At 39.6% G+C, this 19,148-nt stretch overlaps 1 protein-coding gene and 1 pseudogene across 1 annotated transcript in view; one reads left to right on the plus strand and one right to left on the minus strand.

The window, feature by feature from the left end:
* LOC148165100 (POU domain, class 5, transcription factor 1-like) overlaps positions 1-3,466 on the plus strand; it is a 35,311-nt pseudogene extending 31,845 nt beyond the window's left edge.
* Positions 1-19,148, minus strand: part of GRM7 (glutamate metabotropic receptor 7) — an 854,903-nt gene that overhangs the window by 508,912 nt on the left and 326,843 nt on the right. The window lies entirely within an intron of this gene.

Consider the following 19,148-nt stretch of genomic DNA (forward strand, 5'->3'; position numbering starts at 1 on the left):
AAGCAAGATGATTATTAATTATTTACTTATTTGGAGCCAAACCTTTTTAGTTTTCACTGAATTACTTATTTACAAATGAAAAACAGTTCAGAAATCTCCAACACATTGACCTAGAACATAAATTGCGCATCTTTTTCCTCTTACAAAGCTATTTTTAAAATGAGCCATTATTAATACATTCATTTCCAAATGGAGGGAAAAAAACTCCGCTCTACCATTAATGTAGTGTTGGGTCCAGTATTTTTCCATTTCTGTTAAAAAGCAACAGACTGTCCAGCACTCGCAATGGAGAAGTGAGGATGTGACGTTCGGTGCAGTCAAGAACACCTCTAGGACTAGGACAAGACCTTCTTCCTATCTCTATGGTGGTTCTTTGCCCAACCAGCCCCCATTTCTCAGCATTTTCATGTGTGTGTCCATCCTTTACGATGAGGTAGCCCATGTGCTTCAGGGAGTGCTGATCTAACCTCCAGACCTGATTAGGTGCAGGGGACCCTTTTACCCTTTGTCACTGATGAACTCAATAATGCAGGGCTAAGCCAATCACTTTCATGAAACGTTCTTGGCTAAAGGGATTGGTGAAATAACTGGCAGGTAACCCATTATCGGCCAGTAAAACATAATAAATTATTGCTCAGGGCACTGAAAAAGAGATATCTTTGCTTCTATTAGAGAACCCCTGGAAGAGATCATCTCTCCTTCTCTGAACTTCAATACTACATGAGGCTTCGACATGCCCCAGCCACAGCAAGGAGTGGTGGCTGATTCAGGGAAATAGGGCAGGAGGCCTGAGCAAATGAGGTCTGACTTCTGTCCCACATCTGAACTTTTTCCCTTAAGTGAACAATACATTTTCCATATTTTGTTAGTTTGAATTTTCTTCCTTCCTATATATAGGAAGGATTTTTTTCCTTCCTTCCTATAACCCCAAGTACATTTTTTGACATGTCCAAGAATGTTTTTTACAGGACTCTTCCTAATACACAAATAGTGAAAAACAACCCAAATGTTCAGAAACTGTAGAATAGGTAAACTGTAAAATTCAAACAATGGAATATTATATGGCAATGAAACAGAACAAAGTATTGCAACATGAAACAACAGGTATAAAGCTCAAAGATATAACCTTGAGTTAAAGAGGTCAAAAAAAGGGCACCTGGGTGGCTCAGTTGGTCAAGCGACTGCCTTCGGCTCAGGTCATGATCCTGGAGTCCCGGGATCGAGTCCCACATCGGGCTCCCTGATCGACGGGGAGTCTGCTGCTCCCTCTGACCCTCTTCCCTCTCGTGCTCTCTATCTCTCATTCTCTCTCTCTCAAATAAATAAATAAAATCTTTAAAATAAAAAAAAAAGAGGTAAAAAATGGAGTCCATTTCCTGTAATTCCATTTATATTAAGTTCAAAAACAGACAAACTAATCTGTGTTGGTAGAAGTCTGCAGAATAGTGGTTCCCTATGACCCAAAATACTTTGACATATTCTTTGATCATAATCACAATATTTCTTCAAGTATTATATCCAGCTTTCTCCACACATTAAAAGGCCTGTCCCCTTACAACTGTCTATTTCTGTTCTTTTAACAGTTTAATTTCATTTTTCCCAGCAAACCTTTAGTGCTTTGCCTGGAATCAATCTAATTTCAAGTATCTAAATTTACCAGGGGTGGGAAAGGATGGTGGGGTGTGGCTATGAACACAGGGGTATCTATTTTCTGTGCATCTCAGTACAAAATATGTTTGTATACTGTATGATGCCTAATATACTCAGAAATTTCATAATTTAAAAAATAGTCTGGACTCAAAAAAAACACAACAACAACAAAACCACCTTATGATAAGAATTAGTTTCTAAAATACCTGTGGCCTTCTAAACTACTGTATGTAGCTCAACGTCTAGATTATGAAAATGGAGGTAAATGCAGAAGCTCACACTGTCAAAAATGTTAAAAAAAAAAAAAGCAGTCTCTTAAACTGGAGATTTTGGACTCAGAAGGTCTGGGAAGTATTTAAGATAGGCGAGTATATCTTTGACAAAGTTGAGAATCAGGAGTGATACTTTTTAAAGTAGCAAAAGAAACTGAATGCTCGCTGTTGTTTTAAAAATATTTTGTATACTTTTCCAGGCCCCCAACTTGGGGAGTTGGTTCCCCCTGGTGGGAGACCTGGCTTCAGACTTGGCCTTCTCGCCCCCACTGGGGGTGAAGGTGATGAGCCCGCAGGGCTGGAGCCTTGCTGGGTTTCCAAGGCCCTCCTGGAAGGTCAGGAATCAGGCTGGGGGTTGGGGCAGGTGCTGAAGTGTGGGGGATTCCCCCATGCCCCCCCATATGAGTTCTGGCTGGTGGGGGGAGGATTTCATACTGTGGACCTCAGGTTAGAATGGGACTGGTGCCCCAAGGCAGCCTTGAGACCTCTCAGCCAGAAGGCGAGCTGGGAACAGAGATAGAGAACAACTCCAAGGGGTCCTCCCCCCAGCCCTGTGCTGCCCCACCAGAGGCTGTGAACCTGTCAAGGAGAAGTTGGGAGCAAATCCATGGGAAGTCCCAGGACATCAAAGTTATGCAGAAAGACCTGAACAACTTGCCAAGCTCCTGAAGCAGAAGAGGATCACCCTGGAATATACTCAGGCCAATGTGGGGCTCACGCTGAGGGTTCTCTTTTGGAAGGTGTTCAGCCAAATGAACATCTGCCTTTTGGAGGCTCTGCCGCTCAGTTTCAAGAACATGTGTGAGCTGGGGCCCCTGCTGTAGAAGTGGGTGGAGGAAGCTGACAAGGATGAAAATCTACAGGGGATATGCAAAACAGAGACCCTCGCAGCAGGCCCGAAAGAGAAAGTGAACAAGTCTGGAGAACCAAGTGAGAGGCAACCCGCAGAACATATGCCTGCAGTGCCCGAAACCCACCCGACAGCCAATCGGCCAAATGGCCCCGCAGCTCGGGTGTCAGAGGGTTGTGGTCCCAGGGTGGTTCTGCGATCGTCACCAGAAGGGCAAAGGATCAAGCATGCTGTGAGTATTCGCAAGGAGAGATTTTGAAGCTGCTGGGTCCCCTTTCTCAGGGGCACCAGCATACTTTCTTCTGGCACCAGGACCCCTGTTGGTAGTCCAGGCTATGGAGGCCCTCACTTCACTAGGCTGTACCCCTCAGTTCCTTTCCCAGAGGGTGAAGCCTTTCCCTCGGTGTCTATCACCACTCTCGGCTCTCCCATGCATTCAAACCCAGGATCTGGCCCTTCCAGGAAAGGGAGTAGGGGTGGGAGGTTGCAGAAAAAAAAGGGGAGAGCTAAGGAAAGAGAACTTGGGGTTTATACCAAGGCTTTGGGATTAAGTTCTTCATTCCCTAAGAAAGGATTTGGGAACACGAAGGGTATGGGGGCAAGGAGTTTGGGGGAACTGGTTGGAGGGAAGTTGAAGTTCAAGGATGTTCTTGTTTTTAATCCCCACATCACTCATCACTTTGTTCTTAAATAAAGAAGGCTGGGATACAGTAGGTGGGGGGAAAATGTATATTTGACTTAGGAGTAGAAAATTGAGTAATGGCAATAGCAAAAGGCTACTTGAAACTTTACCTGAATGCAGGTATTTAATGCAAGAAGATAACATGATGGGGAAAACACTTATCTCCCACATATATCATAGAAGAGAGAACAAGACAACCCTGAAAGTTAGATTTGATTTGAGACAAAATGACAATAGACTTTCTTAATTAACCATGCCAACAGGCTAAGAGACACTACTAGGGAACATAGAGCTCCAAAAGCGCCAGATCCTAGTAGAAAGTTGAGAAGAATACAGTAAAGTTCCAATAGGGTTTAAAAAAAAAAAAAAAAAAAAAAACTTGTAGTGTAATTATTAGTAGAAAATTGTACAAACTTCAGCCGTCGCCACATCCCCTTAAGGCAATATATTAAATCTTGTCCTAAAATTCCTTTACCCATTATACAGAGAGGTCATTGCATTTTAACTATGGCTTTCTGTAAGAACTGTTCTTTTTAAAAAATTGTATTTAAATACAGATGCCCATATCCTGCCTCTTATTCATCTATCAGTTATCCTAGGTGACCATGTAAAAACTCTGGCTTTGATGTTAATTAGTTATGTGATCTTGGGCAAGTATCTTAATCTTGGTATGCCTCAGTTTCCCTACCTATGTATTAGGGATAATAGTACCTATTTATGAAGAGATTATCTAGTGTATTACATTAGACAGCTTTTGTGAAGTATTTACATAATGTCTAGTATATGGCAAAAATCCAAGAAAGTTAAACTGTGGCCATTACTAGTAATGTCTTCTAAGTTGGCAGGAGGATGCAACTTGTAGCTCCTACAGAGAAGGTAAGTACAGGCACTCACAAAGAATTGAGAGACTATCCAGGAAGAAAACACCCTTTCTAAAACCATACTTCCAGTTCTAGTATATAACTCATGGCTGCCTTGATAAGCAGAAAAATTTTCTCTACTCTTTCAATGCTATTTGATATTTCACAATAAATTAAAAATGAGAATCAGAAGCAAATCAAACCAATTATAAAATTAAATGTGTTTTCTGTTCGTGGGAATGCAAGCTGGTGAAACCACTCTGGAAAACAGTATGGAGGTTCCTCAAACAGTTGAAAACAGAGCTACCATCCGATCCAGCAATTGCACTACTGGGTATTTACCCCAAAGATACAAATGTAGGGATCCGCAGGGGTACGTGCACCCCAATGTTTATAGCAGCAATGTCCACAATAGCCCAACTTTGGAAAGAGCCAAGATGTCCATCGACAGATGAATGGATAAAGATGTGGTATATATAAACAATGGAAGATTATGCAGCCATCAAAAGGAATGAGATCTTGCCATTTGCAACGGTGTGGATGGAACTGGAGGGTGCTATGCTGAGTGAAATAAGTCAATCAGAGAAAGACATGTATCATATGACCTCACTGATATGAGGAATTCTTAATCTCAGGAAATAAACTGAGGGTTGCTGGAGTGGTGGGGGAGTGGGAGGGATGGGGTGACTTGGTGATAGACATTGGGGAGGGTATGTGCTATGGCGAGTACTGTGAATTGTGCAAGACTGTTGAATCACAGATCTGTATCTCTGAAACAAATAATGCAATATATGTTAAGAAAAAAAAGAAGATAGCAGGAAGGGAAGAATGAAGAGGGGGAAATCAGAGGGGGAGACGAATCATGAGAGATGATGGACTCTGAAAAACAAACTGAGGGTTCTAGAGGGGAGGCGGGTGGGGGGGATGGGTTCGCCTGGTGATGGGTATTAAAGAGGGCACGTTCTACGTGGAGCACTGGGTGTTATGCACAAACAATGAATCATGGAACACTACATCCAAAACTAATGATGTAATGTATGGTGATTAACATAACAATAAAAAAAGATTTAGTTCCTGCTTAGGGAATCTGAGACTTATTGTTGTCATGTCTAGTAAGGGTTCTGAACTACACAGACCCACATAAGCAGGTTCTAGTGTAAAAGATACAAGGACCAAGGAAGAAAGTGTGTTCAAGAACCTTATACTTTAGAGTTACTGTAATATTTACCTGAGTTGAAGGCACTTCTCTTGATTAATCAAATCACATTAACTTTATCAAGAGCTTTCCTATTTTCTTCCTTTCCAATTAAATGATAAAATAAGAAAAAAAATTAAATGTGTTTTTCCATGATTTGCCCATGCCCCTCCCATAAACACTAGATATTCTAATATGTTCCCCTAGGACAGTGTTTCATACACCATGGTCCCATACCACAAATATTAGAATCATCCCAGGTGAAATGACTTATTAAAATGCAAATTATTTGGTTCCCAGCCCATGCTGAAGGAAGAAATGCAGTGGGGAGTGGAGAGAGGTTCTGAGAATCTTCAATTTTTGCAGTCGCCCGAGGTAAATTTTATGTACACTTAGATGTGCAAAATAATAATCTATGGCATTGGTTCTCAAGTGTGATTCAGACTAGTAGCATTAGCGTCACCTAGGAACTTGTGGGACATACAAAATCTCAGGCCCCACCCCAGACCAGCAGAATCAAACCTGGGCATGTGCCTTCTAGGTGATTCTGATGCATGCAAAAGTTTGAGAACTACTGCTTTAGAGTCTTGCTATTCAAAGTGTGGTCCAAGAAGCAATGCTTAGGCATCACCTGGGAGCTTGTTAGAAATCAGAAATTTGGGATTGCAATACCATCAGCTTTGTTCTTTCCCAAGATTGCTTTAGCTATTTGGGGCTTCACCCCAATCCAAGTAAATCAGATTTTAGAATTAAAAAGATGGCCAGGTTATTTCTATGCACATTAAAATCTGAGAAATGCTGGGCTAGGTCAGTGTTTTGCAAACTTCTTTGAAAGTGAAAATACAACTTCTAAGCTCCTTCCCTGGAGATTCTGACTTTGAGGGTCTAGAATGATTTTAAGATTTTTATGTATTTACATGAATCCTAGGTAATTAATGTTATCAGCAAAGTTTAGGAAATATGGCTTTGGAGACAAATTTCTGGGTACCGCCTAAGTTACAAATCATTGTCTTATATCAGGTTTCTCAATTTTGGCATTATAAACATTATGTGACAGATAATTCTTTGTTGCAAGGGCTGTTCTGTGCAGTGTAGGGTGTTCAGCCATGTCCTTGGCCTCTTCCCACTAGATGTCAGTAGCAGCTTCTCCACTCATGACAATTAAAAATATCTCCAAACATTGACAAATGTCCCCTAGGGGAAAAAATGCCCCCACTCTCCACTGAGAGCCACCGATCTAGAAGAAAACTTACAATTATCTATTATTTTATAATACACTACTCCGAAGCTTAGGAGCTCAAAACAATAACCATGCAGTTCTTCTCAAAAGCCAAGAATTCAGGGCAGGGTTGGCTGAGTGGTTCTTCTGCTTCATGTGGCATCATATGATACTCCTTTGGTTTCCTTCTATTCGCAGCTGAACTGGAAGATCCATAAACCTAACATCTGGTCATTTAGTTTTCTCTGTTCACTTGAAGGCTCAGCATTTGGCAGCCCAACCCAAGGTTCTTTAAAACATGGTGGACAGATTCCCAAGAGAGAAAGCAGATGTTTCCAGGGCTCTTAATGGCCAGGCATGGAATTGTCACAGTGTCATTTCCTCCATGTTTTATGGATTAAAGTGAATCGCAAAGGCAGCCCAGATTCAAGGGGAGGCACACGGACCCTATGTACTTGCAGGATGGGAGGGATTGATAGCAGTCACCTTTGTAGACTATTTACCACAGTGAGTCTTGCAGGCATGGTCCACTTTAAGAACAGAAATTGCTATATCATGTGGTTTTTTTAAAACACATCTCTAGTATGTTTATCTAAAATATTGAGAATTCAATATAATATTGTCCCTTAGCGTTCCTTTTATAAAAATTTTAGTTCCAGTATAATTAACAGTGTTATATTAGTTTCAAGTGTATGATGTAGTAATTCAGCAGTTGCATATATTACTCAGTGCTCAAGATTAGTGTACTCTCAATCCCCATTACTTTTTTCACCCATCCCCACCCCCACTACCATCCCTTTGGTAATCACTGGTTTGTTCTCTATAGTTAAGAGTCTGTTTTTTGGTTTGTCTCTTTTTTTTTTTCCTTTGTTCATTTGTTTTGCTTCTTAAATTCCACATACGAGTGAAATCATACGGTATTTGTCTTTCTCTGACTTATTTCACTTAGCATTATACTCTCTAGATCCATCCATGCTGTTGCAAATGGCAAGATTTCATTCTTTTTGATAGCTGAAGAATAATCCATTATATATACCACATCTTCTTTATCTTTTCATCTATTGATAGACATTTGGGCTGCTTTCCGTAACTTGGCTATTGTAAATAATGCTGCAGTAAACACAGGGGTGCATGTAACCCTTTGAACTAGTGTTTTTGTATTTTTTCAGATAAATACCCAATAGTGTGATTATTGGATCACAGGGTAGTTCTATTTCTAATTTTTTGAGCAACCTCCATACTCTCTTCCAGAGTGGCTGCACCAGTTTGCCTTCCCACCAACAGTGCACGAACATTCCTTTTTCTCCACATCCTCTCCAACACTTGTTTCTTGAGTTTTTGACGTTAGCCATTCTGGCAGGTATGAGGTGATATCTCATTGTGGTTTTGATTTACATTTCCCTGATGATGAGTGATGCTGTGATGCTGAGCATCTTTTCATACTATGTCTATACATTCCATTAGACTTTTTTTTATTTTTTTCTCCTAAAAGATGCATTGGGGAAAGGATTTCTTCTGGCTTTCCAATTTCATTGCCTTCATTCTCACCTCATCCCCATTCTGGGGAACAAACTTCTTGAATTACTACATACTGTAAAGTATACATAAATAAATTGTAGAGCTAGATGAGTTTGTATACCCTGGACCAGGATATAGGTTATCGGCACCCCCAGAGCCTCCCAGTGACTACCTCCCTCCAAAAGTAACCACTGAATTCTATCACTGTGAATTAGTTTTGCCTACTTTTCAGTTTCATATAAATGGAGTTGTAGAATATCGCCCTTTTGTATTTGGCTTATTTTGTTCAATATCATGGCTGGAAGATTCATCTGTGTTGTTGTATAGAAAGCTTGACCCTTCTTACCTCCCCTTGAGTGGTATACTTATCCTACATCTCTTTTCTTCTCTTTCACTCTTTATTCTTCAGCTGCATTAATATTTTTTAAAAGCTGATTCTACAGGTCTTCTGATAAAAACTCATCATCAGACTCTGGATCTCTACTACTTTCAAAATAAATCTAAATGCTTAGCCTTCACAATCTCATGCCAATCTATTTTTCAAATCTTACCTTACTTACTAACCACAATACCCAACTGGATGCCACTTAATCTCTGATGTCCCCCATGTTTTCACTCAGCCTTTTATCACGGTCCAGATGGAGAAATGGATCTCCTCTCAAGATCCTGTCATTTTTTTTTTCCTTACTTGAGTTGGCTGGGCGTTCAATTTTTTGTGTTTAAGTAACTATACACTCCCATAACTGGTCAGTTGAGATCTAATAACATAAGAAAGTTAAGATTATTTCTGGCTAGACTGGAGAGAAACCTTGAGGTAGAAAGTATTTCTTCTTTGAGATATCACCTCAATTAGAAAAAGGATCTCTCAAAATATAAAACTTGACTGATATTTCAAAACATAACATGGTCAGGAACAGGTAAAATAGAAGAGCTTCAAAGAAACAAGTGAACAGGGGTCTATATAAATAGAACTGCATTATCTTGAAGAATTAATCATCTTCTGTACTACAAATATGTCAGGAGAAAGAGTGTTGGATGAATCTCTAATAAACACAGCTTTGTTTTGAGGTTTTTTTTTTACTAAATTTTACTAAATTACTAAACTTTAGTTTAGTAATTACTAAAGAATTAAAGGCATCAGAAAAGGCTAAGAGTCTAGGAAAAAGTAATTATCACTGACATGACTGTAATTTTTTTGAACATGAAGCAATAGTAGAGATGAAAGATGTCTTTAACTATTTGAAGTAATATTATTTTTGCTTCCACTTAGTCTAGAATTGGGTCTAATCTGTGTGTGTCAATATGTCATAAACAGCATAGCACACAATGGGCTCCCATCATCAGAGGTGGGAGCCCTACTTAGGTTAAAGTTTGGTCTAATATAGGTAGTTCCCAGCTGCTGGTATATTAACTAGAAGCATGAGAGTCACTGGGGCACTCTTTACAAGATAAAATATTCTAGTCCCACTTCCTAACCTACTGAGTCACATAAGGCATAGTGTCTAAGAACATGCTCTTTTAAGTAAGTGCCTATCAAGCTTTAAGACCTCCTTCAACTCAAGAAATGTTTGCCTTTGATAGCAAAAGGTATAAGGAAGTGTTTCAAATTGTTCCTGATTCAAAGGATTCTTTGGATTTCTAAGCTTAAAATGGAAAACATTTTTTTTTTCAATTACCTGAAGCTCCATCTGTTTACTTATTTATTTTATATTCATTGGGTGGGTACCATGTGCACCGATGTGGAGTTAACACAATGAGTCAGGTCCCTGAACTCACAGAGTATCCAAATTGAAAGGGAAAACAGATATGAAACTGACAGATACAGAAAACAAATTTAAAATTACTACTATGTCAAGCCTTATAACTCTGATGAGTATAATGAAATAAACTATGGCTTGATGAAGAGACGCTAATAAGGAAGTCTGATTGAGACCGGAGGTCAGAAACATCCCCAGTAACAAAAAGGGCATTTAAGCTGAGGCTGAAGGATGGCAGAGGATTTTTCAGGCCTTGAATGAGTAGAAGGGCATTCCAAGAGGAGGGAACAGCACCTGTGAAGACCTTGAAGTAGAAAGAAGGAATTTGTGTTTTTTGCAAGGAACTGAAAGAAGGCCTGTTTGTTTGAGGAAGACAAGTAGTCCAAGATGAAGTTGATAGTTAGACAGGGGCCAGATCATGCTCAGTGTGATGCCTAATTTTCTGTGTCAACTTGTCTGGGCCACAGTTTCCAGATATGAGGTCAAACATTATTCTGGATGTTTCTATGAGGGTGATTTGAATGAGATTAACATTTAAGTAGGTGGACTTTACGTAATGTAGATTGCCCTTCATAATGTGGGTGGACCTCATCTGACTGTTTGAAGTCCTAAACAGAGGAGAAGAATGATCTCCCCAAGAAAGAGGGAATTCTGTCCGAAGACAGCCTTAAGACTTGAACTGCAACACTCTCCCTTCCCTGAGTTTCCAGTCTGCTGGCTCACCCTTCACATTCAGGGCTTACCAGACTTTTATAGATAGGCCCCTATATCCTCTTGGTTCTGTTTCTCTGGAGAACCCTTGATTAACACAACAAAAGTTGGAAAACTTGTAATATATATTTTATTTTGCCCAACATTAGAATGGGAAGCCATTGCAAAGAAGTAGTTTTAGCAAATATCGGTCATCACGTATTTAGTTTCTCTAGATACATTTTTATGCTAGTATTTCCACATACAGACTTCTAGAAAGGGCTACCAGATTCAGGCTCCCCTTAGCCCTTTATCTCTCTAATATACTCCCCCATGCATTTTATATCTTTCCTTTATCCCCCTATTATTTCATAAAGTCCAATCTCAAAAGTTCTACAACTCCCTGTTTTAAAGGTTTTGCTGGGGAAATCACTAAAATAAAGCAGCTCTGAAACCAATTTAACTTTATTGCTCCCAGCACAGCAACTACATATTGTTCCAAAATCCCAATATTCTTTCTCTAAAATTTGCATGCACAGCATATGTCATTGAATGACAAGAAAAATTCAGCCCAGATCCCCAAGTTGAAATAAATGCCAATTTATTTTTCTTTCTAGAAATAAATCTGTAAAGAACTTTCTTTGAATTGGGGTGCATGGTAGGGAGGTCTTCTTGTAATTTATTTTCATAGCTCCCATCCAAGGGAAGTCACCAAACTAAATCAAGTGAGACAGAGGTACCTTGACTGACTCACTAAAGCATGGAGGGATAGTAGAATTCTTCTTGAAGAATTCACACAATTCAGATAGCAATTATAGCTCTCAATTTTCTCACTAACCAATACCTGCATGACTTGGTTTAAAAAAAAAAATCATGAGTGATATTTGGGTTTTCATCATCAAATATATTTTTTAGAACCTACTACGCACAATGTCAGGTCTTAGGAACTGGATGATTGATAGCATACACTATTCATTGAATAAAAACATGATGCATGCCAAGCCCTGTTCGAGCCTCTGGGGATACAGCAGTAAACAAGGAAACATGAGGCATGGATCTTTCCTCTTCCATTGAATCCTTTTTGATTCTGGAGGGGGTGAAATAGACTATAAAATGATAATGAAGCACAAGATAATTTCAGAATCCAGTAAGTGCTATGACTATAATCATAAAAAGAACAAACACTTAACATATATTTTGTGCCAGAAACTGCACGAAGCATTTTACTCACATGAACTAATTTTACCCTCACAACAACTCTATGAGACAAGTACTATTATTACCTGTTTAACAGATTAGGAACCTTAGTCATCAGGAGGTTAATGAATTTGGCTGAAACCAGGTGGAGCCAGGATGTGCCTCTGGGCCTCTGATTCCAGGTGTCTGTGCCTCTCGCTTCCACGTTAGGCGGGTGGCTATGATGGGAAGGCACTGGGGTCCACTTAGAAGGAATAGTCAGAAAAGGCCTCCACGAGGATTGATGTAGCTCTGAGACATACCTAAGGGATTCAGAACATTCCAGAATCCAAAAACCCAAGGATTCAAAATATTCTAGAACTCTAATGACTTGAACCATAAGTAGAAATACGACATCTAAAATAACACAACAGTAGCACCTAACATTTTTGGAATGTTCTCTAGTTGCCAAACTGTATTAAGTGCACTATCAGCGCCATCTCAGTTAGTCCTTCCAATGTTCCATGTGGTAGTGCTATAAATCCCCACTTCAATGAGGAAAACATGAATTCAGAGATAATAGATGGCTTGCCTTGGTTCAGTGAGAGACCAGGAGTGATTCCATGTACGGAGTCTAGAAACATTTGGTGACTGTAAAGGCAGGTAAATTGGAAACCACAAACTGAAAGAGGAAAGAAGAGTGACTTAAGTGAACAGAAAATATATTTCGTACACAGAGTTTGTTTTTCTCTTCATTAATGGAGATGAACTATGTGGCTTACTAGAGGATGTCTCAAGCAGAGAAAACACCTCTTTGTGAAAAGAAATGGAGAACAGAACTGACATTTATTGATTATTGGTTACAATATTAGGCACTTTACTCCGTGCTTTCTGGAGCCTGTGAATTACAACTTTTAAACTTGAAGCAATCAAGATCCCCACTAGCAGCTCAAGGTACAGAGTTCGAATCTACACTAACAACTGTCATCTTGCTAATGTTTGATGCCATGAGGTTTTTTTATAGGTGTCAGAAGTCTGGTCACTAGTTGTATATTTATGTGCCAGAATTTCTATACTTTTGTTGTAGCTGGAGCTCATATTTTAAACATACCTCTTATTGCCTGTTAATTTAATAAAGTATCCCAACATCTTAAGTTGTGTGAGTGTATGTGACTAAATGAAAGAGAGAGCAAGAAAGAATAAGAGTGAGAGAGAGAAAACAAGAATGAAAGGGAGCAAGAGAGAGAGAGATAGAAAGAGAGAGAGAGGAAGAGAATGAATAGAAATGGGTATGTCACAAAACATCTTAGCTGTCACAGATGCTTCAAAGAAGTGGTGCCCATGTATTACCATTCATTACCTTAGTATAATTCAGAACTTTGTTTGTTATTAATGTGCACAACAGATGTCAGGTCTCTGGAAGAAATAGAGGAAGTAAGATGTCCACTGAATCCTTGGTCTTCCCAAAGTGGTCCAGTGGTCAATAAGGTTTCATGTTCCATCATGGAACTTCTAAGATAAACACAATTTCATATTCTAATCATCCCTAAGTGATGAAAAAGGGAATAATGAAAGCAAATAAACAACTTAAGAGTTTGTCTCTGCTTACAAACAAACCCACACAATCAGAAATCAGTGAACTATTTCCTTTGACTGTGGTGTTTCTCTAGTTCATAGATATTAATTCAGTTATCCATCCTTGCAGTCACCCATTTATCCTCTCAAGAAACACACTGAGCACCTATTAATTACAGGCCTATGATCTTAGCCAGAGGTACAGTTACAGGAATCATGAGCCTCGAGGTGATGACTAAAGTCATGGACATGGAAGAGATTTCCCAGAGTGGGGGGAAATCAGCGAAAAGAAGTGAGGGCCAGTGACAGAACCTCCTGGATAAAGAAGACATTGAAGCATAAAGAATTATGAGCCAGGGAAGGAAACCTTAGATGAAATGGTCAGAAAATTAGGAGGAGAACAGAAAAGGTCTAACTTTGTAATAAGAAAGGAGGGCTTGACAAGATCTAATCAGATGAAGACTGGATTAGTCCAGAGGCTTAGGTATCCAGGAGGTTACTGGCAGATTTTCACCTGTGACATCTTAGGGCAAGGTTGGAGGTAAAGGCCTGATTACTGTGAATTGACAAGTAAAGGATAGGCACTGAGTGGAAACTGTAATGGGAGATTATCTATTTGACAGAGAGAGCAAGAAGCAAGCCCCCTGCTGAGCAAGGAGTCTGATGTGGGACTTGATCCCAGGACCCTGGGATCATGACCCGGGCCGAAGGCAGCCGCTTAACTGACTGAGCCACCCAGGCGTCCCTGTAATGGGAAATTATCTACTTGAGGAGTCTGGCTGTGAAGAAAAACAGAAAGGATAGCAACTAAAGGATATTCTAAGTCAAAGGAGAATGTCTAGTATAAGATGGAGGAGACAAGCACATTCACAGGCTGTGTGGAAGGAACCAGTACAGAAAGAAAAACTGGAAACGCAGGAGAGAGAGAACAGAGGGTCAGGAGGCACTCAGATCAAGAGCACAGAAGCAGAGTTATGTAACCTTTGAAGATAAGACACACCTTTTCGTCTGGCACTGAAAAAGAGAATGAAATTAGATGCAATTCTATATTTTTAAAGTATAAGAAGAGGAAGCTGAAGGAGCGCACATCTAAAAATGCTGTTTTTCTAGGCGACAAAGGCAAGTCTCAACTAACTGCTAGGACAGTGAGGTAGAGAATTTGAGGGGGCTGATGTGGTATGAAATACCTATGCTGGAGAATGGAAGGGAAGGTGAACCAAGGACATTCAGAATTACTGAGTGGACACAAAAGAACCATCTGAGTTTGCATTCACTTCATAGTGCTGAGCTACAGTGGCATTTTTTAAAGTCTGTCCCACGGACCACCTGAATTAGATTTTTCTGAGATCCTTGCTAATCATGCCAATTTCTGGATCTCATTCCAGACCCTACTACATCTTCTCAGTTGATTCTGGTGCTCACTTAAGTCTGGAATCACTGATCTGGACAGTTTCTCAAATTTTCTCAGTCCCCAAAGTCACTTGCACAGATTCTTAGATTTTGACTAGATCTATTGAATCAATATCCTCAGTAGAAAGTTCTGGGGGTCTGTACTATTAAAGAGAGGCCTCAATGTTTCTGATGACCAGTCAAGTTTAAGAACATGGATCTCAAGTTCAGATGTGATGGAAGTTGGCAAGAAGTATTAATAATGGTGTATGGGGGCACCTGGGTGGCTCAGTAGGTTAAGCATCTATCTTCAGCGCAGATCATGATCCCAGAGTCCTGGGATCCAGCCCCATGTCGGGCTCCCTGCTCTGCAAGAAGTCTACTTCTCCCTCTGCCCCTCCCCCCACTTGTGCACAAGCATGCTCTCTCTCCCTCTCTCTCTCTCTCTCCCTCCCTCTCTCTCTCTCTGAAATAAAAATCTTTAAAAAAATAATGGTTTATGAGTTCACAAAAGATGATTTTTTAAATTTTATTTTTAGATTAACATACAGTAAAACTGAAATATTTGTGTCCAGTTGTAAGAAGTTGGGAACATATATAAATTTGTGTAATCATCACCACAATCAGAACAGTTGAATCAAGCAAAAAACCTTGCTTGAGCATTAGAGTCAAATTCTCCCCTAGTCGCTGGCAACAAGTGACCTATTTTCTAACACTATAGTCTTGTCCTTTCGAGAATGTCATATGTTATCACAAAGTGTGTAACCTTTTGAGACTGACCTGTTTCATTCAGCATAATGCCTTGAGATCCATCCAAATTGTTGCTGTTATCAACATTTTGTTCCTTCTTACAGCTGAATAGTATTTCACTATGTAGGTGTACCACAATTTATTTATATATTTGCCCACTAAAAGACATTTGGGTTGTTTTCAGTTTTTACAATTATGAAAAACTCTATAATGAAGATATGCATGGAATTTTTGTGTTAACATAAGCCTTCATTTCTTTAGTGTAAAGAAGCCAGGAGTAGGATTTCTACAAAATGGATTCTTAATTCATTAACAGATAGTTATGGAGCAGTCATTATGTATAAATTAAAGTTTTAACTGTCTGGGTGTAGAAAAATTATCACCAATACTGAGTAAGATTCAGAATGACTTTCAACAAGAGGTAGAAGAGATGGACATACGCACGGTTATTGCAAAGGAGTGAAGTATGGGGTATGGGGTAAGGGCTCATGAGGGAAGCAAAGACTGTGGGTTGAACAGCAACATATTCAACCTCAAGGTTGATATGATTATATGGAAGGACCACTTTCTCCTCTCATTGCCATGGCTAATATTATAGGACTCTGTGGGCTTGAAAGCTATAACAAATCTAAAGCAAGTAAAATAACAAAACAAAACAAAACAAAACAAAACAAAAAAACAACTTTCCTTGGTATTTTTGTCCACCACTACATCAAAAGATTAGCATGTAGTATGTAGTCTATGAATGTTTGGTAAAGAAAGAAAAGTCATGCATATGCACGCTGGGAGCCAGAGGGCACAACTATTTCAGAGGAGGTGGATCAGTAAGAGTGCAAGTTGTTAGTGCTATAGGAAATGAGATCAGATGCACTTAAATCATTGTTTATATTGTGAAAGCATTGTTTGGGGATGATGGGAAATAGATTCCCATATACTTGTACAGCTTTTGTAGGATGCCTTCCTTACCTCTAGCTGAGATGGGCCAGTGGCTGTAATTATCCTCCAAGTCTAGAAGAATACTCCCCTCAATGGCATGTGTTAACTGAGGGTTCAGTTGTGCCTATAAGCTCTACACCCCATAGTGAAAAACAACCCAGAGTAAACTTCTTGCAGGAGAGGCAGCCACAGCACAGTAAAGGAGCTTGCAAAATGATGGTCTCTAGAGCCCTGGCCCATGCCAGCAATCAGAACTGGCAAAAACAAAGCATCATGCTAGTATGAACTGAACTCTTTATGACAAGGTATATAGAATAAAGCAAAGTTGCTCAGGAAGTAAGCAGGAAGGGTTTAAGGGCTATCAGATCTTGCTGCCAAATAAGCAAAAAAGAGACTTAGAGTCTTCCTTGGCTTTAAAAATAGGCCCAAGAAGCCCCTTTGTCTAATACCAGTACATATCTGCTTTGAAATCCACTTCTGAATCTTTATTTTTGACTAAGACAACATCCATGTAAGGAACATTACCAGAAGAGACACTGTATGTGGAAGATAACTAATTGACAGCCTTCAGTTGGTCCAGGAATAGTCTAGCTTACTTATATGAAGTGAAGTCCAAATGCCTGCTTTCGTTGGATCAACATGCTTCTAAAACTGTGCACATTAAACAAGACTATCAAGAAAGCACAGAGAGAGGATATTTGCAAATAAGCATCAAGGACATGTTACTTGACTAGAGGATAATCACAGTAATGACCATGGCTCCTGGTTTAGGACATGAGTCAGAAACAATACAGACATGAGGACTCTATCATTGTTCAACAACCTCACAGAAAAGAATAATTTGTTTACCATAAAAGTTGTTTGTGGAAAATGTGTGTGTGTGTGTGTGTGCATGTGTATGTGTGTGTATAAAATATGCACTGCAATAGTCTCAGCAAAAGAGATGATGCTTAGTCATTCTAATATACCACTGGAGGAATAACTATTCCTCATTGTGCAATGTTTTTCTACGATGCTTTATATTTGATTTGCAACCATTAAATTCCTGAGTTCCTGAGGAGCATATAGGTGCAGGAATTACTTTTATCACTGCTTTTGCTTGCTGATGGACACATATTTTAAATTTACCCTGCAAACCAGCTGTTCGCATCTTCCCTGGATCCATTATCCCATTATATAAGACAAAAGTTTGAGGTAATTTTGCTTCATGTCTCTCTTCCGTCTCTCCATAGTCAGCTGTTGCTAAGCTCCATAAACATTTCTTAGAATATTTCAAGAGAATAACAACACTAATTGGTGACAACAGCAGTAGCAGACATCTTTTATTGAGCATTCAGTATACGTCAGATGACCTAAAGACTTTACAGCACTAACCCTCACTACAAAGCCAAGAGTCAGATAATCCTCATTTGACAGATAAGAAAATAAAAGTACATTAGAAAGAATAACACCTTGCTCAATATCATAACTGGAACAAAGAAGAGCCAGGAGTTGTAGGAGAAAGTTGAGAAATCCAGAAAGTAGCAAGTAGGAAAGATCAGTCTTTAGTCTCCAAGCACACTTGATTCATTGCCTCCTCATATGCACACATGCGTGCGTGTGTGTGTGTGTGTGTGTACCTAAGAAACGTACAGGTATAAGTGAGGATACCCACCTGTATACATATGCACCATATACATCTATATATGTAAGCTCTATCTATGTAGCACCATACGACTTCTGGTTTCACTGTTATGGAAAACAAATACCTGGTAGCTGAGTTCATTACCACAACCACCTCTCACCTAGCAGAAATGGCTAACACAGAGCAAGTGGCCATACCACAGATCTACGACTGGAAAGGGGCCACTCAGCCAGGAATTTCAACTTCCAAAATCTCCTATTTTTAGATGAGACCACATAAAGAGCTACTGTCAATAGAAAATAAATGGAAGAGATGGGAGTCACTTCAAAACCAAGGTTTTGAAGAAGCAGGTATGATTCTTGATTTCTCTTTTCACTATTTGGATACAATAATGATGGAATCCTATGGAATGTCAGGGACACAAGACGATAAGAGCCTGAGTCCCAAAATCACCACACAGGAGAAAGCTACACACCACCACCACCACCACCAACAAAAACTTATAAACAGTTTTTTGTATGAGTGAGAAATAAACTGTGTTTAGCTGCTCAAATGGAGAAATAAACTACTGTCTTTCCTTCCCTACATATTCAAGAAGATCCTTTATTCCAGTATCTTTACTCATCATTTCCTATCACTTTCACCTGCAGGCACCAGAAAATTTTTTCCAAAGTGGCCAGATAGTAAATATTTTAGGTATTAGTATACTACATTTTTTAATGACTCTTTAAAAATATTTAAAATAAAAGCCTTGGGGTGCTTGGATGGCTCAGTAGGTTATGCATCTGACTCTTGATTTCAGATCAGGTCATGATGATCTCAGGGTTGTGAGATCAAGCCCTCCAATGGGCTCCCTGCTGGGCATGGAGCCTGTCTGGGATTCTCTCTCTCCCTCTCCCTCTGCTACTCCCCCAGATCTCCAAAAATAAATAAAATAAAATAAACATTTTTGAAAAGTCCCCATTTGAGGGCTATACAGAAACATGCTGTGAGATGGATTTGGCA

Source organism: Eumetopias jubatus, unplaced genomic scaffold (assembly GCF_037043125.1).
Source record: "Eumetopias jubatus isolate StellerSeaLion01/CBP00866 unplaced genomic scaffold, mEumJub1_p1.0 scaffold_1, whole genome shotgun sequence".
Classification (NCBI taxonomy): Eukaryota; Metazoa; Chordata; class Mammalia; order Carnivora; family Otariidae; genus Eumetopias; species Eumetopias jubatus.